Raw genomic sequence first — 23,344 nt, 5'->3', positions numbered from 1 at the left:
AGGGGATGAGTCCTCCCTAAAACAAACCTCCCATTGAGCGAGGCGGGGTGGAGAGCCGGCCCGGGGTCTGCCCCTTCACATGGCGATGTCTCCGGCAGGTCCCGGCAGCGGCCGCCCGGGCCACACAGGTAGCTGCTCCGCGGCCCGGCCGCCCTCGGCTCGCATCCTCCTGCCGCCGCCGCCGGGCTGCACCTTGGCGCAGAAGGCAGCTCGCACTCGTCCCCCAGCCCGCTCCTCCCGCCCCCACCCTGCCCGGGCAAAGCGAGAACGCGAAATGAAAATCGCGGCCGGCGGCCCCCGGGGAGCTGCAGCGCCGCGACCGCAGCCCCGCCGGCCGCAGCCTGCCGGTGCGGGGCTCGGGCACCGGCCCTCAGCGCTGCCGCTGCTCCGCGCTGCCCCCGGCGCCGCGACGCGCCGCCGCTCCTCGCTCACTCCCTCGGCCTCTGTTCAGCCTGGGAGCAGCAGCAGCTTGCTGCCTCCCCCCACCCACCCCCCCGCCCCAACTTTTTTTTTTTTTTCCCCTTGCTTTCCCACGCTGGCTGAATGTGACTTGACCCCGTTTCAAAAAAGTTTGACATAGTGCTTCAACATTTCCGCATTCCTCCCCGACTACAAAGGCTGCAGCCGCCTCCTTCTGCTTTCTGTCTCTGCTCTCTGTCTTCACACTCAATGAAATCCTTCATGTGCCTCTGCCAAAGGCAGCCGCATACCGCAAGGGTCGCCGCGAGCGCCGCGGCCAGGCATGGCCAGGGGCGAGGCGCCCCGGGGGGTCCCGGCAGGGCCCGGCCCCGGCCCCGGCCCCGGCCCCGGCCCCGCCGCCGCGCTGAGAGCTGCACGGCCGCGGGCTCAGCCGGCTGCGGCAGCACTGAGAGCCTGACTCCCTCCTAGGGTTCAGTGTGCAAGGCGCTGGGAAATAACCCTTTTGGGGTTCGGGGGGTTTCTTCCCATCCTGGGAAATAACCATACGTTTGGGGTTTTTTCTCCAGAAAAACACAGATTTTTCTGGGCTGTTTTGCTACTTTTCATTTTACAGAAAGCGCAGGACTCCGGCAGGAAGTCAGCGCCCATGAATGCTTTCGGGAAGCATCAAGAAACTTCGCTGCTGAAGAACCCCCCCAGCAAAGTCTTTGCCCCGACAGGCTTGCAGCCGGAGGTGGAGGGCGCAGGGGGCCGCAGAGGGCAGGGTGCGTGGAGGAGCTGGGCATATAACCAGCCCCTTCTCTGATGCGCACAACATTTTGTACAGAGCTGATTCCTACTGAAACTGAAATTCAGCGCAGAAAAAAATAAATATCATAAAACAGATACCGATCTACTCCATCTCCATGGGGGAAACCAAATATCTGGAATGCCTAATTCCCAGTTCTCCCAGCTGCTACCCTCCAACACATGCTTTTCTGGACCTCAAGGATGATAATGGTCCATCTCCATGACCAGATCTTATGGTAGTTTAACTGGGAGGGAGTGGACCCAGATCCCCTCCTACAATGGGAAATGAAGTGTAACCAAGTGGGTTTATAACTGAAAAAGTGTATGTCAAGGACGTGGCATCATACACCGATTTAGAAAAACTAAAAAAAATAGATATAATACTGTACGAACTAAAAGAATTCATATCAGAAAGAAGCGTATAATATAATCACTCTATCTGGACTCACAGTGCTACTGAGCATACATGAAATCCTATAGCTTAAATAATATTTGTTTTCCTTGCTTCAGAACTGACCCCAGCAATTCCACATGCCCTTTCTATTTCTGGGAGGTTTAGAAGCAGCACCTGGGGGGCTGGTGAGGAGAAACTGGCTGAGAGCAGAAGGGAGACCTCTGATTTCCCCTGGAGAAAAGAGGGAGCTGGTACCACTCATATCTTCAAGGAAAAGGCCAGTGGCATGTGAGTGTTTGCAGGAGACCATGCATACTTTGCAAGAACTCTAATTTATGCTCATAATATATTTTAGTTTAAATCACAGAAATTCCTCTACAAGTTCTGAAGTCCATGATTTATCAGAAAAAGATGCTGAAGTTAATGGCAACCCCCCATAACCTTTACTTGCGAAAGTGTCAAGGATTCAAATACACAGATCAATTATTTTTTTTAAGATGTGAAAAATCACATCACATTACAAAGTTTGTGTGCGCATACAGTACCTATCACCATTTCTCTGTTTTGTAACATTTATGGCTTTCTCAAATTTATCTTCCTTCCTTCCTTCCTTAACCCAATACATAGGCACCTGTAACAAGCTCGGTACAGAACACCCTCCTCAGGTTCCAGGGGCATTAGCTGTCTTGCTTTACACGTAGAAGACTTCACTTTTGGGGAAGGAGAAGTGAAGTCTTGGTTGCTGTCTCCCCCTGAAGATCTCTGGTTGTTTAAACTTCAGTCAGACCCTGGGAACTGCTGTTCCCCAGGAGGGACTGGGGGCACCGGGTCCTTTGGCCAGGTAAATGTGCAGCTTCACATTCAGGATGAACATGGAAGGGAGATTTCAGCAGTCCCCTGACATTTACCTCTGTGCTCAAATGTGCTGATTTATCACCCTTCTGATAAACCATGTTCAGCAAAACCTCACCTTTTCATCCCATATTCTCCCAATATTTGGGGGAAGTATATGCAATGGTTCTGTCCTTTAGAAAGGTTTTATGCTGCCTTTGTGGTGCTGTCAGTAGAGATTGCCATGGGAGATTATAATCCTCGTGCTATCAAACTGAACGAATTTAATACATAAAAGTGCCACATAGTTAATGTGACTTTACATTATCCTCAGATTTTTTTTCAGGAACTTTTTCAAAAAATGATGTGGCTATTTTTTTCTTTCTTTCCACCCGAATATCAGATAATCAAACTATGTTGTCACCTGAAATACAGAATTAAAAGAAGATACACAAACCTCTAAAATGACCTAAACCAATTTTCTTAGTTTTCTTTATATTCAAGTGAAGTGATTTCAGGAAAAAATTTCCAAACATGATTAAATATAAATATCAGCTAAAACGGTTGATACTACAAATAATTTGTTGTAGAGGCTGAAACTACTTACCTGAATTGTCAGAATTCTTTGAAAATATAAAATCCACTACATTTGTTTTGAAGTTCAAGGTCAAGAAAATATTTCAAATAGTATGTATTTTAGAATAGTTATAAATCATCAAAAATACACTTTCAATAAAGTGTTTTTTTCTTTTCATCACAACCTGTAGAAATGTTTAATCTTTTGTTTTCATGAAAGCAACATTCTATTGATTATCATTTCTGATTTAAAATAGGCAACTATACATTTATGTTTTATCAACAATAGAGGTTTCCCCATAAAGAAATTAATAAATCTCTTATTTCTTTTATAACTGAAAACATTTTAATTATTAGAAATTTACAGCTATTTTGAGAAAATAATGTTTTAAGAAGCTTATTAAATATTGTTATGAAATGAATTCTGAATACCATTTGTTGTTAATTCTAAACTTACTTAATTCTAAAGTATTTTTTGTTCTGGAAAAACACAAGTTTGCAAATGTGTATTGAAAGAGGAAGAAAAGAAATTTCTTTCTACATCACTGTTTTCTGATTTTACATCAACTGTTTCTTTGTGAAAAATATGTTTCCCAGTATTTTTCAATTCCAGTATTTTTAATTCTAGTAATTTTTTTTAAATCACAGCGAAAGAAACAACTTATACTGAAATGCATTTAAAGAGTAAAATTCTAATGCATTATTTGAATTGAAATTAAAGTGCAAACAAACTCTATTAAAACTAAAAAGAAATTATGCTACATGCTGTATATAAATTATTTTCATAAAATGAGGTCTGTAATGTTTTGCTGGAAATAATGAATAAGCCAGTGGTGTGGAAATGGATAACAAGCAATTACCAGAATGAGTATAAAGCAGTTGATTAAAATAAGCTGGTAGTGGTGGGCAATACCAAGAAGTGTGATGAATAGACTAAGACTTTCAGAAAGGATGAGACACAGTGTATTGTTTTGCTTTGCGCGTTTTATCTGTGTTTTGGGAACAGCTGAGCTTCTGCTGGGGATTCACAGTTTGACCTTACAAGAAATCTTCTACTAAACAGCATGAAACTTCCTTTTCAAAGTACAGATTTTCAGAAAGCTTTTGGAAAATAGTTTGCTTTGATTATGGTGTTATTACTGGGTTTTGTTTGTTCATTTGCATCTTCAGTCACAGTTATTATGATTTTTAACTGATTTTTCTGGCCATTTATCCTCAAGAAAACACCTGAACGGATGTGCGAGCAACTATCGTTATAGTAGAGAGACTATTGTCAACTATTGTGAATATGAATATTTAGAACCTGCAGCAGCAAGAAATTGTTTTTAAATGGTAGCATAAACCATGCCTTTTTTAGAAGTTCCCTTTAGCAACCTGAAAGAGGTTTTATAAACAAAACAGTATTTATACTCTGTAGAAAATTATTCCTGAAAAGATATTTCAAATATCACATCTCATACTGAACTTGGGAAATAATTACTTTCACCTATCAATACCTGTGTTATAGATGTGTGAAAATGGACTGTAAATATATGCTAAATATTTTAAGCTACTTTTAATGAAGCATAGGCATAATGAGAAATGTGATATAACTGAACACTAAGAATTAATTCCAATGTGAAATATTAAATTTTTTTCAATCCATACCTTCTTAGATAGTTGAACAAAGACACAACAAAAATCTAAATCATATTTACTGAAAAGTAATTCATTAACATCCCCATAATGTGTTAACTAATTCAAATGAGAGAAAATACTGTCTAATCCATGTACAATGTATGCAGCCACTGCCTAATTGGCAGTGATTAAGGCATCTAAGCCAATTACAGTATGAGGTTTAGTTTATTTTTCTTTCAATAAGAGCCTTTGTTTATAGCAGATAATTTTATGTTTTACAAATTGTATCTTTCCATTATTACAGCAATAAACTGTACTGCAGGGCTGTTGTTTCTTAGTACAAAGAACCATAACATAATGTTAGGCATTTAAACATATGCATATTTCCCCATATTTGTTTGTGTATGCTTTAGTAATTGCCAGTCGCAGGAGTGGCCAAGAAACGTGCCATGTGAAAAGCATGCCTACAACTAACACAAGCCTGTTTGCTCCGATAGTCTCTGAATACTCCAAGGAATGCACCTGAGTGAATCCACCTGTCGTATTTTCTTATCCAGCTCTGAAGGCAAGAGCCAGCAAACTTCCTTGGCTTTCTTCAGAAAGTTGACTTTGGGGGATTATTATGTGATGGAAGATCAAGGACAAAATGTATACCTAGTGTCAAGAAAACGGCTTGCAATTTGTATTTGCACAGTTCCCTCGAAGCTTTAGCTGGGAGCTGGGTCCCCGCTTGCGCTCCATGCTATGCAGCATCACACTGAAAGGCAGTCTGCACCAAACTGCTTGCAGGCAGAGTCAGGGAAATGGAAGGGTAGAGAAGGGAAAAGATTCACTGAAAATCACACTGCAGATCAGTAACAAAAAAATAGAGCAAGAAGATGGAGTTTTCTGGATCCCTGATCCTAGGATCTAGCACAAGGGTAAACAAACCGTGGCATGCTTGCTGCAGATGGTCTCCAAGGTGGTGGGGTCCCGGTGGCATGCTTTATGCCATGGGACTGGCAGCCAGGCTGTGCCACTGTGGAAGCTGCTAGGTAATCCAAATCCCTAACAGGAATGACAGCGAGGAAGCAAGCCAGCGGGGTCTGCTGAGATGGGCACTGGCAGCTCATCCTGGGACCCCACGGCACGCAGCACAAGGTGGGACTCCCAAGAAGCCAATGCCATCTCCCATCTGTGGTCCCTTGCTGGCACACTTCCTTTCAGCCCAGAGCGCCGAGCTGAAGGGTATCTGTCTTGGCCTCAAGATTAAGATTTTTTTGGAACGGGGCTCATAGGGGCAGAAGTATCGGCCACCCTGAAGCTGGCAATAGCCAACAGTTGAGGGACACAGTAGGAAGGGACCTGTGTTTTATTTTCTTTCAAGTGTTGTCCCTAATTTGCAGTCATTGCTCATTGGCATTCTATCCTAGACTTCTTTATAGGGACACTTGGCATGGGCAAGATTCTTCCCTCTTCCTTTCTGCTCCCTTCATTTGTTTTAGTGGGCTTTTACATCTGCTTCAGGTAAGTGTATTTATGTTTGTGCATGTATATTCAGTGGATGGCCATATCTTTTTTTCTTCACGCCTTTTGTAGAATGCTTATTCGTAATCTCTGTTTTCTACCAGTGTAGGGGAGAAGCAGAGACAGATCTTAAGCTGTGAAAACTGATGTTGTCCATGGAAGCTTTCAAAGAAAACCCTGTTTGATTTTTACACCACAATCCTAAACTTTTTGTGTCATTCAGGTCTTAAAAAATGGCTCACAATATGACTTGTTTTAGAGCGTAGCTGTGATCAACAAAGTTGGTCACAGAAAACAGGACTTCACCCAACTGATCTGGCCCTGAGTAAACATAGTCTTATCTGTTAGTAACAGTGACTAATATAAGATTTTATAAATTTTTCCTCTGTTAGTGTTTCACAGAAAGGGAGCAGACTTTGAATGTAGATAATGCATAGATCAAGTTCTTAAACATGTTCCAGTTGTGGGTTTCCTTCTGTCATGCAGAAAGAACTTACCTTATCCCAGAGCCCACACGGCATTTAACTGGTGGGTGGCCAGTAATCCTTTTTTGCGCTGCCCTTGGGAATTAATCAAATTTGATCTGGAGATCACCAGTTCACCCAGAACACCAGCATGCCATCTGCATAGTCCCATTTTGGAGAGCCATGGCATATTTGTTCCTGCTTAATGAAAAATACAGTGATGTTTGTCGTAGTGTGCTAGAAAAACTGGTGTATGCGATAGGAACATGCCCAAAGTATGATATCACTGTAAGTTAATGAACATTTAGCCAGTAAATCAAATAGAAACAGGACCACATGCAATCTCTTGTGTCAGCCAGTAGAAATAAATGTAATGAAAATTAAGCTGAAATTATATAGCATTTGACTACAGAAAAAATGAATAGTGCAAAACTACTGGGAGCTGGTAAGAAACTGCTGCTCTAAAGCACCAAAGAAGCACCATGCCACAACAGTCAGGTGATGGAGGGGATAAGGAATGGCTGCCGTTCAGCAGCTGCAATAGGGAGCTGTGTTTTATTATGTAGAAATACCTGAGAGTTACGTTGAATCATAGGTTGATTTGTATGGGTTTATCAGGTCTATGCTGTTTATTGCTCTATATCAAGAAAAAATTGGCTTAATTTACTGCACAGGTCTACGTTAGGCATTAAAAAACACCTTCTGAAGACAAGCACATAGTTAAGAGCAAGTACTCTAGCACAAGGTCGGACAACCACAAGAGGGAAACATCTTTGGGAATGATCCAGTTTTGCTCCAGAGAACAGGGATGGACTAGGTTATTCTGAGATCATCTCCCTTCTAGCTGTATGCATTTCTGATTGTCTACCATTCCTGAGTACACAGACGGTAATTATAAGCATCAACAACAGCTGCCATAGAATGCATTAACATTTTGGATAGAAAGTAATTTTATATATCCTGGAAAAGCACTGGGAACATGGAAAACCTGTAGCTAACTGCTCTCTAACATGTAACAGCAAGTGTTTGATACTGATCATTCTGTCTACACTGCCACATCAGTGACCCACCTGTTTCTTCCCAGTGAGCTGGTAAATACATAGCAACAATTTGGAAAGGGGAAAACTTGGTCTGCCTTACACAGTTCCATGGATTAGAAAGCTGGGATAAGAAGGAAGACAAAACTTTAAGAGCAACCAAAATTAGTAGTAATGACAACAAATTATAACAGCCAGTGTAATTTACCTGTGTTTGGCATCCAGTGATGCCACTTCTGTGTAAACTGTAATAAATGTTGAGTGCAATGCTGCAAATGTTGGTAAGTCAATATGCTTACCTATCACATGATGTATTTAAATTAGAAACTCTATTAGATAAAGATATATATTTCTACATCATATATATTACTCTGCCTACAAAACTGACTTTATATTCTTATCTCTATGGAGTTATACCTATGTAATGTTGAAGGAACAGTTGCCTTTTTGAGTGTCATGGAGGCTGCTATGGATTCTTCATCTCACCCTAGTGCCGTAGGGCAGGAGCTAATGTCTTCTGCAAAACAATTCCTTCCATGTTACCCATGGCATAGACTTAGAAATAAAGTGCTATTGAATCCAAATTGTCACTCTCACTGTTTTTATTATACTGCACATTTGTGTAGACCTCAATATTTCTATAGTAGGCACAAAGTCAAATGTATGCTGAAGTCATGTAGATAACAGAGGCTATAAAATGTTGTTGTCTACTGTTTTAATGGAAAATTGGACTTTGCAAATAGTGGGCAGGTGTGTTTTTCAATATAGAAGCGCTTCTGCCAGTTTTCTGTAGAGTATGTGATCTCATTGCACATGGATTTACATGCATAACTTCTATTAAAATCAATCAATGTTACTTGCGTAAATGCCCTTGCTTGTCCATAGGAATAATATATCCCTTAAGGCTGCAATACAGTTTAACCTGTTTAGTAAATGTAATGTAATACTATAGTATGAAAAAGACTTGGGAAACTAATGTTAAGCATGCACTAACTCATTTTAGGAACATTCCAGATTCATAAATACATGAGCTGTTTATTATCCACACATACCAGAAAGCTTCTATCAAATATAATTATGCAGGAGATTATGTACAATGGATGCCTGCCAATATTCCCTACTTGTACGGCCACTATTATAAGATGGTCAGTTCTGAGTGTGCAGTCTGGCCTTCATCAAGAGATACCCTCCTTAGGCTGCTTTAGAAAATTAATTATTTGTTTTCATGCGTGGTGCAAGCAACATAGAAAACACCAACACTGATGTCAGGATGTCACATTTCTAATTCCTATACCAAGCAGAGGAGGTAAATGGGGGGTTTCAGGCACCAGATAATGGCAGCAGCCAATTTAAAAAAGAAGTACAAACAGCTGCACTGGGTCCAAATAAAGATCTCTGTAGTGCAGTCTGTGACAGTGGTTAATAATGTATGCCTAGGAGAAGAATTGAAGTGTAGTACTATCAGTTCCCTGCTCTATTATTACTTTTTTGATATAAAGGAAATTGTCTGATGCCTAGAACTAGGGATTAAAACCCAAAAGTTCAAGTTCCTAGCCTTGCCTCTGCTAATAGTGCATAAAGCTGAGTAAATAAGAAACTCTGTGCACCAGCCCAGCCATTGCTAATATGATTCAATTATTCCTGTTTCACAGGGTGAAGACCGTGAAAGTCCTACACAAGGGAGCACTGTCATTATTTATGACAGTGAAGTAAAATCATTATTTATCTCTTCCTAGCTAAGAATACCCTGAATTTTAATGGGAAATTGCATCACCTTTCAAGCGTGGGTGTATATAGGTGCACATGCGTGTACACACACAGCTCAAATATTTTGCTCTGAACAAGATCTAACATTGCTGACAAAATCTCACCAGGTATTAAAAAGAGAAGACATTAAAAGGCAAAAATAATTACCTGAGGGTTAGACTGTATAATTGCATATTTTATGATAACATAAACATATTGAAATCAAATTTAATACATTACAAAGTTATGAACAAAATTGTACAGAATACTTGTGTTCCTTCTAAGCTGAGACCTGGGAGTGCTGCAGTACTCCATGTCAGGGCAAGACCAGGGTGTGTACAACTCCCTCTTCCTCCTCCTTTCCCTATTCTCTATGCCCCACTTTCTGCAGAAAGTAGACCCAGATTTCTGGGCTGGACAGGACCTGAACACCTTCTCCTGCCAGGCTGGAGAGACAGAACTCAGTGACTTACTGGGATTCCTCATTGCAGGTTGGCTTAGATTTATGTCTGAGCAATTTCTAACATCCAACTAACGTAGCTATTTTGTTTATTTATTTCCTCAAAGCTTTACCATGTCAAAATTTACTGCACATATTTTCTAAGTACTTAGGGAAAAACAACCAGAAGCAAGAACAGAAAGCAGTAGAGAGGTAGGTGCATACAGCCTGCTCCATCCAGCCTGCCCACTATTGGTATAAGAGGAGCTGTAACTGAAATTTTTCTAAGCCTCTGCTTCGCTCATTAAACTTGCCTGATCTGCTTTTATGTCACAACTGGAAACATCAACCAAATCTACCCTTTGGCATGGTTCAGAAGCGAACCTCTCCATACTAATTCTATGACTGAATGTTTCAGTTTATTCTTATATATGGCTCAATTCCAGGAAAGACTAATGCATCAAAATGTAACTTGCAAGGAATTTGGATGTCCAGATTTATAATCACAGTCCCAAAACTCCCACTCTCCTACTGCCTAAACTGAAGTAGACCAAATTCAGTAATTCAGGTTTTGCATTTGGGGATACAGCAGTTTCCAGAAATGCCCAATAGCAATGTAGAACAAAAGTCATTAAGACAGTAATTTTAAAAATCTACCAAGAACAATAGGCTTCTCTTAAGCCTATTTGAAGTCAGAAGTTAGGTGGGTTTCTTTCCATGTAAATGTTTACATATTGTTTCCACAGTCCTTGAAAGCTCTTAACGGTTACAAGTAACAGCTTTGCCGTAACACCTGCCATTCAGAGAAAACCAGGTTGCTGCAGTTAAAAACTAAAAGTGTTCTTATATTTATCGTATAGTTACTTTCCCATACTTAAACCACTGTTTATCAGAGACTAATTATCCAAAGGATTTTATTGCAAGATAAGAATCTTATTGCAATTTTCACTTTTTTATTACATGAGCATGTGGCTAAAATACAAACACATTGCATAGGACTGCCTTTTCTCTTGAAACCACGCCTAAAGGAAAAAAAAAGTCGTGCGGCACCACCGAAAATATTGCTTCTGTCAAGGTTCCTTCTATCAGCTTCAGCCTCCTTAGGAAAATGTGAATCCTTTTCTTTGCTGTTCTAAAAATGGTGTAAAATGTTGGGATCACATGACAGATGTTTTTCTTACCTGGGATGTTTTTCTTAAACTGGGAAACACCTGAAAACTATTAGATTTGGAGTATTAGGTAGAGAAGCAATGAGTTTTGGGTGCCAGAAAATGATCGTTCATACCTAACCTCAGCGTACTCTGCAAAGACGCTGTGGAGCCCTGCGAAGCTGCTAAACTCAGTAAAGGCATGGCATGAAATTTATGGGTAGGAAAATGGAGACAAAAAGACTAGAGCGAGGTAAAGACAATGGAGGACAACCTGAATTTTGCCACCTCAATCTGTGAGCCGGCTGTTCCTGCCACAGGAAAGGGAACGGCAGGGCTAAGGGACTTGGACAGGACTCTGCAGAGCTGAGCTGGATCCAGCTGCTACGATGGGAGGGAAGGGGGGGTGAGAGGCAGAGGCACTGGAGGCCCGTGGCGCTTGGCGGCCAGCTTGCCCAGCATGGCTACCAGCAGTGCCATCGCACCTCCTTCCTGCCAGTGGTTGTCCCCGTCTTCTGGCATAGGCAAAGCAGGCAGTGAGGCCACATTTTGCTGCATCCTTCCTCCCCTTGCCCCCTTGCCATTTTGCTGTATACTGGGCTTGTTGAATGGAAGTATTGACAAAGCTATGCCCTCCTCTCTTACTGTCTTAGTGATCTCTTGCTACTGTTTTAACATTTCTCTAGTATATATACATGCTTTCCAGGACATGAAGTATGTTCTCATCTCCCAAACACAAATTACCCCTAAGCATCAGGAACTACAATATAATGACGAGTAAAGCTGCCTTCTCTGTGATGGAGAGAAAGGGAAATGGTACTTGTGTATATCAAAGACTCTCTCACTTTATACAGGGCCCAGCAACGACGCACTAGAGTAAAAGGAATTATTCTTGAAGAGTTTGGGTTCAGCCTGCCACAAAATTGTGCTCAGGGGAGTCTCAGACTGCAAGGAGGAGCTGAACTCCCATTCACTGAAGGCAAAGAAAGTTCAAGCCTATGCACCACCAAAAGAGGCTCAGTACCTTTTAGGACTGAACCAACAGTTAATTAATAGGGCTATTTGCATATATAGTTATGAAGTTTAAAATGTTTATCCTTTTTTAATTAGAAACCACCATAATAAGGGAAGAAGGCATACAGCTGGCTGGAAATCTACAGGATGCATCGAAAACGACAGCTTTTTTGTATAAGATGTGACAGCTCCTCAAAAAAAACTATTTAAGGTTTGAGGGAGAAAAGCATGCAAATAGGATGCCTGGCTTTCAAAAGTCCTTCCAGCAGCTTGCATGAGCTTCCAGGGGAGCTGCTTGGAACTCAGAGGCTTTCAAGGACTCTAAAGATTTTAAAAAACAGGTCTATTATTTAGATGTCTAACTTGAGGGTTCTGCTTCCGAAGTCACATTTTATATCTCCATAATGGGTTGGGACTTATTCATGCAGCAAAAGAAAGAAATCTGAGGGTAAAGATTATGGGCTAATTTCACTTATTACCCATCAACAAAACTTTTTGAGCTCATCATCCGAAAGAACAAATAAAAAGATGGACATTTAAGAGTGCAGCAACAGACTCACTGCTCAGTAATGTTGTATCAACTCTTAATAACTCAGCACAGAAAAAACATAGGAATGAAACCAGTTACTGTGGTTATTGCTTATCAGCTACACAACAAGAAATTTGACTCAGCAAAGTAAGCTGTCAGGGCTGCAGACATCAGATTAAGCACACAACTGCCTTTTGCTGCAGGGTAATAATCAATGTGCAAATTTAAAATTAAACTGGAAAGTGTTTATTCTGAATGTCCATTGTGGTACTAAAAGATCAACAAAAATTACTAACATGAAGTGCCTTAGTCTTCCCATGCCCTGGACTTTGAATATTTGGAAACTGATTTTTATTTAGTTGTTCAATACTTTAGCAGAAAGGAAAATATACACTGTTCTTGAAAAAGATGGAATTTATGAGTTGTTCCTAAGTTTACCCATCGTGATGAATCTGTAAAATTACAATTTTAAAATAAAGGAACAAAGTTACTGTGAATCCAGCATTTTATTTGGCAGCAAAAGAAGCCTAAAAAAGACTCCTGCAGTATATCCATACCAGTTCAGGCATTTGCAATATAGTAATAGAGCAAATTACTATCTGTCTTCCAATCGAAAACAGTATCACTGGAGATTTGTATCATGCTATTTAAAAGCCTGTAACTGTGAAAGCTGAGTCCATGGATCAACGTATGAGAAAAAAATGGATCTGGATACCCAGGCTCCCACAAGTTAAATAGGCTAGACCTGTTGCCTCAGAAATATATGGCAATCCTAATTAATTGAAATAGGCTTTGGAAGTGCGTAAAAATAACTGAAATGGAGGAAAAAAGCAAACTTATCTTCTTTAAACCTCGTTTTCCCCACTTATGTTTTAAGGTCCCTGGACTGAAAATTGAATATAAATAAATATTATTATGAAATAAATAAGCATTTTTATATATAAAGGAATAAAACCAGATCTCTAAGATGTATTCTAGCACACCAGATGCAGAAGTTAACAAGGGATTTGCCATGGTTCCAAATACATGCCAGCTCCCCACTCAGGAGATGGTCAGTCCCTGCCACACTAGCAAAGACAACTTGCATCAGGCAGAGATGCCTTCAGACTTGTCTGCTTATGTAGCTATTCTGAAAGACACACAATAGTCAGATACTATGGAAAGGTCCATCTTACTGAATTCTAGCTATCTAAAATTTAGGCAGCTACTCTAAAACTGGCTGGTTTCACTCCATAGTTACTAGAGGCTAGGCACTTCCAGAGAATTATTCATACTACTGCTTTTAACTATTTTAAGGCAAGGTGACTCATGCTATAAGTATCTATCTATTTCTAAACTTAACGCTTATCTTTCAGGTTACCAAATGTAGGTGAGATGAATGCCCTTTTCAGTGTAGGGGAATGTGCCCTTCCTTAAATTGACTGTGCCTAACCAAAAACCACCACGAATGTTCTGTGCCCTCCAAGTTGGAAGGGGTGGTGATGATAAAAAGCAACTAGTGCATTTTGGGGGTGGCTGGGTAAACGGTAGGATTTAAAACAGGAAACGAACTTGAGCAGTTCAGCTTTGTAACCTTACCATTACGTGCTGAACCCTAAGCCCCTGACACCTGAGGTAGCAGTAATAAAACTGTGCTTAGGAGCTTTAAGGGTAAATTGGATCACTGGAAATTTTTAAAGATATATATAAAAAAAGGAGACTTATCATTATCTCAATGCAAACAAAACATTACTAATGGCTTCAGCCTGACAGTCTTTCAGAGCTGACAAGATACAGCTTGAAAAAACGAAGCATTGATCATAACTCTAAAAACCAAACTGATTTTTTTTAAATGCCTAAAATTAAGTTATTCAGAATAGCCTCTGGGATCTCATGCCCAAAGCTTTCCATAGTGTTCTGTTCCCTTGCCCTTTCAGGCTTCTCTCAATTCTGGGCTGTTTCTGATTTTAATTAAAGGGAAAGAATGATACAAGGTATCTTCTTTCATGAACCCCAGAAGGGAGAATGAGAATTACAAAAGGAAAAGGAATACTTCAGACTCAAAGAAGTAGGGATTATGAATTACAGGAAATATACTATTATATTAAATATTCTTTTAAATCAGCATGGTTTGTTTCTTATCAAAGGCTTACTTTTAGCTCCTAGTGCTACTAACTACCTTTTGAAATGGATGCCAGGACTCTCCATTCTTTTCAGATTTGTTTGTTTTACCCAGGGGTGGGAGATTAATGTCAGAAAACAGGAAAAAATACTTTGCCTCAAAGTGTGCCAAATACTAGCACTCTATGGGCAAAAATCTGTACTGATTAAATTTTAGGCAGATCCACTGACTGCAGTAAGAGCTGGAATGAGTACAGCTCAAAAGTTGGCTTCATGTAATATAAGAAGGGAACTTCTTTTGATTTGTACCTATTTCCATAAAAAGTGTGAATTACAATAACCTGTGGCAATTAGGTTTAGCATAATTTGCTTTTTTGTTGATATTTTTGATTGGAACAGGCTTTATCTAACTTAGCAGAGCCTTTAAACAACAGGGCCCCACAGTTCAAGCCTTTTTGTCAGTGGTGTTGAAACCAAACTTTCATAAAAGTGATTCCTTCAACCAGGCTTTTTTCAGTGAAACTTAGAGGGTAAAAGTTGGTGATGAGAGACAGTCTTGCAAAATTTGATGATACTGCAAAGTATTGTAGTAATTTAAAACACAGCAAAAATTTTGTATTAAACCATAAAGTCAGTTCCTTTGAGCATCTGAATTACTGTTGAAGTTGGTATCACATTCTGTGATCCGTTTGGGAAAGAAGATATGTTCTAGGTGAATCTTGCTATATAGTTGGGCCAGACTCCTCAGCACCTTTGATCTAGAAATCCCCCTGCAATGTGGAAAAAATGAGATTTCTAGATGTTCTATGTTTTCATTTGGGTCAGAAATACCATCAGAGAATTGTTCTTGTTGCCTTTTGAGATCTGATATCTAAGGAAACTAAGAAGCAGAGAAGCTAAAACTAAACAAAAAGCAAGAAAAGGCTGAACATATTTTTCAAGACAGTAAAAACCATAAACCAACATAAGTTGAGGAAAACAATAATTACCTTTCAGTTTCAATTAAATTTAATTATGTCTGCAAACTGAAGTTGGTTCTTATTATATCCACAGAATCACAGAATGGTTGAGGTTGCAAAGTACCTTTGGAGGTCATCTGTTCCAATCGCCCTGTTTAAGCAGGGTCACCTAGAGCTAGTTGCCCAGACCATGTCCAGATGGCTTCTGAATATCTCAAAGGATGGAAACTCCACAACCTCTGCAGACAATCTGTAGCATTTGTTCATGAAAAGAAATGAATTAAAAGAAAGACTTTGTTCTTGGTTCCTGCCAGGACTTACAAAAGTGTATCTTCTGTGAATCAAGGATTCAGTATGGATTTCATCAGCTTCTTCTTTCCCTCTAATTCTTCTCCACACGTGATTGATATTGATGACCTAATGAAAATCTGATTTTAGTGAACTTCACTTCTAGTCTAAAGATACTTATTTCTTAAGAGGGAACATTGGCTCCCACCACACAAAATAATACTGTGGTTCTGGAGCCACAAATACAGCTTCAGGGCATCGTGGGTGGCTCTGATGGAATCCAGAGGAGCTGAGGGAATTCCTCTCTGTGGTTAGGGACTGCAGGAGAACTGTGCTTGTTACAAGGGTGATCCCTGTGACCCATATAAAACAGGACAGGGACAGCTGTCATGGCACCATGGAGGACCCTTCCCCATTTCTTTAAGTGGCCAAAATAAGGAAAAGAACAATGAAGGAGAGAAAAAAAACCATGCTGTAGTAAGGGTTTGAAGGTGAGACTAGGGAAAATGAAGATTATGGGTAGAAATGCTTTTTATTCCCTGCCAGCATCCACAAAAGAAGGGAGTATGATGAGTGGAGTGGTTAATTAGATCCACAATAAAAGGCTGAGATTTGCGCTGTGGTATCTGTGCGTCTTCTCCAAATCTGATGATCAAAGGTCAATGCATTCTACTCTTTGATGGCATTTTGCATAACAGTGAAACTTGAGGAAGACAATTCTTATTATCCCCATTTCTATGCCCCTATGCAGATCTATTGTGGAATAAATGTTAAAAAAACCAAACCAACACAACAAAAACACCCAAAACAACCCAGCCTTGAAGCTGGTGGCAAACAGATAATAACAATGTCTTGTTCTCTAGGCTCCCTCTTCTGGCTCTGGACTTGTAGTTTTCTAACGAACACCGTTCCTGGAATCATATTAATTTCTTTTAACTGAATGATGACCACAGTGCACACAGAAATAAAGATGAAATATGGGGGAAATAGGAGAAACTTCCTTCTTGCCCAAGGGAAGAACTGAATCAGTATCCCAAGAAAAGTTTAGCAACTTTAAAGTGTGGTGGCAAAAGCAATTTAAAAAGCACAAAAGTTCTCTGCTAGTTATTAGTAAATGTACAATATGCTGTATATTAGTTAGGATGGATGTTTTAGTCATAATGCATTAGATCCAGTAAATGAATAAAACAATATCCCTCTACAACTTCTGTGACTTATTTGTCAATAACAGTTGTACTGGGACTGAAATTCTGTAGCTTAAATGTGGCTTTCTCCACAGCGGCTTCAGTAGACCATAACAAACTAACTTCAAGCCTAAATGATGTAGATCTTGTCTTTGAATTCAGAAATTAATGTATTTTCATTGCAAATATAATCACAACTAAAGACCTACTTATATCAACAAGTGAATGGCATGATGCTGCAGCAGAGCACAGGTGCATATTTGGCTCAGGGCATGCTAATACTTTTTTTTTTTTTCTCTGGCCGTAAAAACCAGAAAACAGGCAGTTCCTTGAGGGAAAATGAAGTTTTGGGTTTGGCACCTTCTGCCCCTCCCCAGTAAAAATACTTGATATATGTACAGAAAGAGGGCTAGAGACCTCAGTAATAATATACCATTCTGGTTTTCTGTTCACTTTTCCCACTTAACACACCAGCTAAATGATCAAGCTTGCAGCTCTTTTCCCCAAAAAAGTTCTTTCCAGATCTTATACTGTGGCACATTTTACAGTTAATCACTGGCCAGGTTTTGGGGATTACCTCTCCCACAAGAGTCAGCAGGAGCTGTGGGTACCTCTGAAAATCAGGCCAGAATTCTTTTGAAACAGAGCTGCCAGACATCAGGTACCAGATTCATTCCTGTTTTTATCATACTAAGGTACCAAATCCATTTTTGTTTTTCTCATACTAAAGCACAATAAATAACTTATACCAAGGGATTAATTTGGCCAATGTTAGTTGGTTTGTTTTGGACCTGTGGTCATTGAATTAATCTTTCTAACCTGTTGGAGAACTTTTGTCCTGAACAGAATTGCCAAGCAGTTACAAAGATATCCCACCACTTGGCTTCCAGGCTGCTGGGCTCCCACTGGGATAAACTGAAACCCATCCTGTCGTTTCCGTGGGGGGGACAGGGAACACAATGACTGCTATAAAAGACATTGATTTAAAAATAAAAGAAAAAGGGGAGACCCCTCCTTAAAGAGAACCATGAAATATAGACTGAAAGGGATCCTTTTCACTGCAAATTCCCTCTGCATTGCCTGACTTGCTTGCTGTTAACTATCTGAGAGCAAAGTGTTCTTGACTTAAATGAGTTTCATCCCTGAGCTTTAAACAATATATCTACCCTTTTACCCACCCCTTCAACCTGTATTTTCCACTGCTGCATGCAGCTATACATGACTATGTCTATCATAACATATAACAGGGTTGTAATAATGGATTGTTTATTTCTGGATTACAGCAGCTCTGAAAAAAAAAGATACACAATGCCTATGAAGAGGAAGTCTACTCTCTAAGGATCTCTGCTGTGTTGTTTTATAAACAGTTGAACTACAACACAGGGGCAGTATGAGTTCCCCTTATCTCTCGGATGCCTAATGTTTTCAACCACATTAAAATCTCATTAATTTTGTTTGAAAAGTTTCCATATCCCCACAGTTTTCAAATAGGTTTTGAAAGTTGGCAGCTGTATAGCCTTGGAGTCAAGAATACGCTTTTTGTGGGAACTATGTAGATCTGTTCAAAACTAGCCAAATTATAAGATGTCAAAATCCTGACCTTTTCTGTCTTTCAGATGGCACAGCTTGGTTTTGGCTCCGTACCAGAGTTCCCTGAGATCGGCTAATGCTGAATGTGCACTTGGCCAGCCTCTTAGCCTTGCTGTCGGTACCCGGAACAAATACTCAAGATGGGACATGCTAAACAGATCCTTCTCCTTATCCTTCTGCCATAATTTTCACAGAAATCCCAGACACCATTCTTTCTAGATCTTTTCTTACTGTGGGGAATGAATTCTTATTGTACTTTCATGCACTGTACTTTCTTAACTTGATGCTAGGACTGCAGAACCTGTGAAAGGATTCTCAGTCCTTCAGATGGCCAATGCCAATGCTGTTGACTCTCAACAAATCTGAGAAACGTGCTGGCATACCTAGTGAAAGGGGCTGCTCCTTCAGTTCAAGCTTGTTGTGGTTTGTGTAAGGGACAGAGCTCCTGTCAGTTAACAATCACCTTGCTAAAACATTTCAGTGCTATGTTTGCTGCACTTTGTTGTTTAAATTGAGACTATCATGATTACTTTTTTCTCTCTCTTAAAGTTGAGGTGTAGCCCACATCACACTGTTGTTGCTGGAGACACCTCCAGGATGATCCCGTACAACTGTGTTTGACAGCAGGGTTTATTCTTTACGGTTGTATCTGAGCTACTCACCCAAATTTCACAATGTGTCCCAGAACAATGTATAGAAATTTCTGTGAATATAGAATTATAGTACATTCATTTGAAAAATAAAGGATATCCACTGAGCAGGAATAAGAAAATATGATTTTTTTTTGGCTTGGTTCTGCTATTATTTTTTTGTATCTTCACTTAGATGCAGGCAAAACATGCGTGCAATGTAGTATTTTCACATTTTTTGGTGCTACTGTGATAATACGAATTTCCAGACTTGTGGAATCACACAGAACACAATTAACAATACTGGCTTTGTTTACATCCAACTCTGCCATAGAATCTCTTCCTCAAACTTGAAGTTTCATGTGAGCTCTAAGGCATTTAATGAATACAGACCCTAGTGACAACTTTTATCTGGGCATGTGCTACTCTGCCAGTTTGGTCCCTAGCAAATCTCTGTTCATTTACATCTCTGGATGTTATTTGGGACATAATAATTTATGGAGTGCTCTAAGTTAACATGGATCCTGCTATGAAAAGCTTCACATGTGCAAGAAACAAAGAAGGAAATTATTACGCAGAACAACTGCAGTATAGTTTGGTTATTACAGAAGGTGGTCCTGAATGGATATCAATACTTTATGACTCATCTAGCCTAGATTCGGAGGTGGCTGGGCTGCTCAGTGTGATCCGTTTTCACACGGTTCTTCTCAGCTGCTTTTCTGAGCTGCAAATTGTTTTTTCTGCTTAGGCGTGTTTGCTTTCTTAGTATGGGCATCTCTGAACTGAGGGCTTAACATATGGATGCTTTGCCCTGTGCTCAATACTCAGTATTGTTTACATGAAAAAAACCCGCCCAAAGCATTTCATGTCTTTCTTGCATTTTATGATTTAAAGGATGGAAATGAGGAGGAGCTAGAAGAATGTAACAGGTGAATACTGGTTTCGAGCAACTCTTGAACTACTCCCAATAGGCACAGTATCAAAACAAATGCAATTAAATTCATGATAGGAATTGTAAGTCTACAGAAAAGGCAAAAAGATACCTGGATATCTTCCTATCCAGTCAATAAACAAAGTGGCATATCTTTTTCTGAGTAATTACAAGATGATGGAGTGTGAGAAGTGCTCTAGATAAGTAGGTTTTAAGTGTAATTTCCCATACCACGTATCTACTTTTTCGTGTCCTGGGATAAGGCATGCCGAACAGAGATAGTGGGAAAAGTCCTTTCAAGGAGATGTTTAAGACTGTGAAGAAAATAGCCTGAAGAGAGCTTGCAGAGGGAATAAAGAGGATCTGAACAGAAAACAAAGCACAGGAAACAGGGAGTTGATAACTGATGAAAAAGAGTACTGGATTTGTGCATCACAGGCACAGGTGGAAAGAAAGATATATTTCACCATGGGAATGAGGACAACAGTCAGCACCTGGAAGAACAGCTCAGACTGGACAACTGAAAGAGAGAAAAAGGAGAGAAATATATTATGATGATTTTAGGAGCCTTTGAAGGTTAAAGCAGCTGATAGCAAATCAAGCATACATCACGCTGCTTGATGGTTATTAGATCTTCCTCTCCCACCTCCATACTCTGTGATGTCCATTCACACAGACGTTCCCTTCTCTGTGGTGTCACTCTGAGAACTGAACTTTAAGCTGACTGTGTCCATGGCTCAAGTCAGATTCACAGTTAGTCCAGCTTGGGGAGAACAATTAACACAGGTGGTCTGGCCTCAAGAGTGGGTTTAAAGGTAGGAAAGTGTAAGATTTGCAAGCTATCACTAAACTTAGTAGTTAAAGAATCTTCCCAACTAGGCATTGCTTGTCGTTGTTGAAAACTACGTATGCAGGGAGGTTTAGTCTTGATTTCCTATGCCCTGAGGTAGGAAGTTTGCACACACTTATCACAGGCTTGGCTTGTATAACAACAAATGTTAATGAACAAACAACTAATGAACATTCCTTTTGTAAAATCCAACTGCAACAGCCTTGCAGCTACCTCCTGCAGTGCTGAATTCCAGTCTGACTGCACATTGCAGTCAGACAATATTTCCTTTTCTTTGCCAGAAATGCCTTTTCATTTTTCATTTTTTGGCCTAAACTTGCACAGCTGGAGACAGCAGATGGGCTGTGAGTTTCTGTGGAATCCCTGAGAATTCTTAATATTTCAGTCAGTTGCCTTTCAACTTGTTTTCTTTAGGATTAAAATCATATTCGTCTTTATAAGCTCTGTGTGTACCTGGGACCATTTATCCTCTATGTTATCCATCTTTTCACTCTGTCCTAGAGGACCATAAAGATAAGCTGATACACAAAGGACACCTTGCCAGAATTGGGCGTATCTTTGCTAGTTTTTTGCTATGTATCTTGGATGATGGGCAAGCTTTTTTTACAACTTATAACAGCGAGGTAAGACAGTATTGCATTTAATAACCCTATGAACGCAAATGACCATTGATAGCATTAGTTGCTAACAAGAAATAGAAATACATTTTATTGTAATTCTATGTCTTCCTTTGCAAAGAACCAATTTAGCAGCAGACAAAAAAGGTTAAGTATGACTTCCCAAATGTTTATCCAAAAATTGTTTTCATCCCTGGTATTCAATCACTTTCAGCCATGGTACAAGAATTCAATGAGAAATTGCAGCTGGAGTTTCCACTCCCCATAATACTTATACATTTTTATCTTGTTCTAATGAAAAAAATGGCTTGGAAAACTATTATTTCATTTTATTTTATTTGCTTTTTCAGGTCTTACAAAATCCTTTTGAAGGACAGTAGGCTTTTGAAATAGCCAATTAAATATCCTATTCCTCCAGTTGATGTTTAACTTTGAATACAACACCTTTTCAAAACAAAAATTTACTTCCTCTTTCATGGCATGAGTTCTAAGTGTATTGAATAACACCATTGCCCATAGCAGCAAATGGCATATCTTGCTATTATTTGTTATCACTCTGAAGAGCACCTGTTCATTATTGCTTTGATTTTATCATATAACAAATTTTTACTCCAGACAAGCTGTTTGCCCAGTGATCCACGATTATTTGACTTCCTTATTAATTTCTTATCAAAACTGTTTGAAATCCACGTAAATTAACATCTCGCAGGTTGTTCTTCTCTACAGATTTATAACCTATCCAAATCCTGTCAGGTTATATTACGTTTACCTGCACTTTGCAGATTCCATAGGACTGTGAGGAGGCTGGGTAGTCCTGTTGTTCCAAAACCCTTCTTAGATCATTTTTTTACCATGCATACTAATACAGTAACAGTAATGCAGCACCTTTTAAAATTCTAAACATGACTTCTACTCTGAAGAATGTATTGTTTATACTGTTAAAATATCAGCTTTTTCCCAACTTAATTTGTTAAGATTTCCCTTTCTTACCCACCCCAGTGAGTAATATCACCTATTATTTAGGTTCCTCCAGAATATCTTCCAGGATGGAATGTACCCAGGTTATTGGTCTACACGCTTTAGCGATAGTACTATTTAAAAATTTCTGCTCTGATATTCATATAAAATATTTCATCTAACCTATCAGTTTGGTTCATTTATACCCATTGACATGTTCTAGGTCTACAGTTAAGCTAGGGTAACACTGGAATGTAAAACTGCAAGCTATGGTGCTGAAGGACAGGTATTTCAGTGGGGGGTTCTCTACTTTCTTGGTTAATGCTGGGACAATACTAAGGGAAACATGCTGTATCTTTTGAATAAGAGGCAAGTAGATATCTTGACGATTAATCCTGTGACATCTTGTAAAATTAGAGTTACAAACCCCTGATTTTCTAGCTAAGCTTTGATTGGGACCACTGCCTATATTCTGACTGTCCTCTGTTACCATTAGTGCAAAACTGGTTTTTCACGTATCTTAACTATAGATTTTAAGGACTGAAGGGGGCACAGGGATTTTGCTAGATCTTTGGCATAGCACAAGCCAATCTTTTTACTCTCACCACCTGCATCACAGTCTATTAAATATCACTTAGCCTGTGTTGAATGTAATACCTTGTGTTCGACTATACTATAATTTTCACTAAAGCCACTATTCTTTCTTTAGATACATCAAGAGATGGAGAA

At 39.7% G+C, this 23,344-nt stretch overlaps 1 protein-coding gene and 1 long non-coding RNA gene across 3 annotated transcripts in view; one reads left to right on the top strand and one right to left on the bottom strand.

Moving 5' to 3' along the window:
* CDK6 (cyclin dependent kinase 6) overlaps positions 1–6,792 on the bottom strand; it is a 147,399-nt gene extending 140,607 nt beyond the window's left edge. Inside the window, exon 1 of one of the 2 annotated variants that reach the window (XM_056333962.1) lies at positions 6,631–6,792. The gene's annotated coding sequence lies outside the window, so the exon portion shown is untranslated. Of the gene's footprint in view, positions 1–27; positions 169–6,630 lie in introns of those variants that run through there. The other variant, XM_056333958.1, reaches the window with a different exon arrangement.
* On the top strand, positions 56–1,305 carry LOC130147180 (uncharacterized). Its single transcript, XR_008821147.1, has 2 exons — positions 56–128; positions 1,034–1,305. It is a non-coding gene; the product is annotated as an uncharacterized LOC130147180 (long non-coding RNA).
* Positions 6,793–23,344: the final 16,552 nt, after the last annotated feature.

Source organism: Falco biarmicus, chromosome 4 (genome assembly GCF_023638135.1).
Source record: "Falco biarmicus isolate bFalBia1 chromosome 4, bFalBia1.pri, whole genome shotgun sequence".
NCBI lineage: Eukaryota > Metazoa > Chordata > Aves > Falconiformes > Falconidae > Falco > Falco biarmicus.
This window is presented reverse-complemented; position numbering and strand designations above follow the sequence as displayed.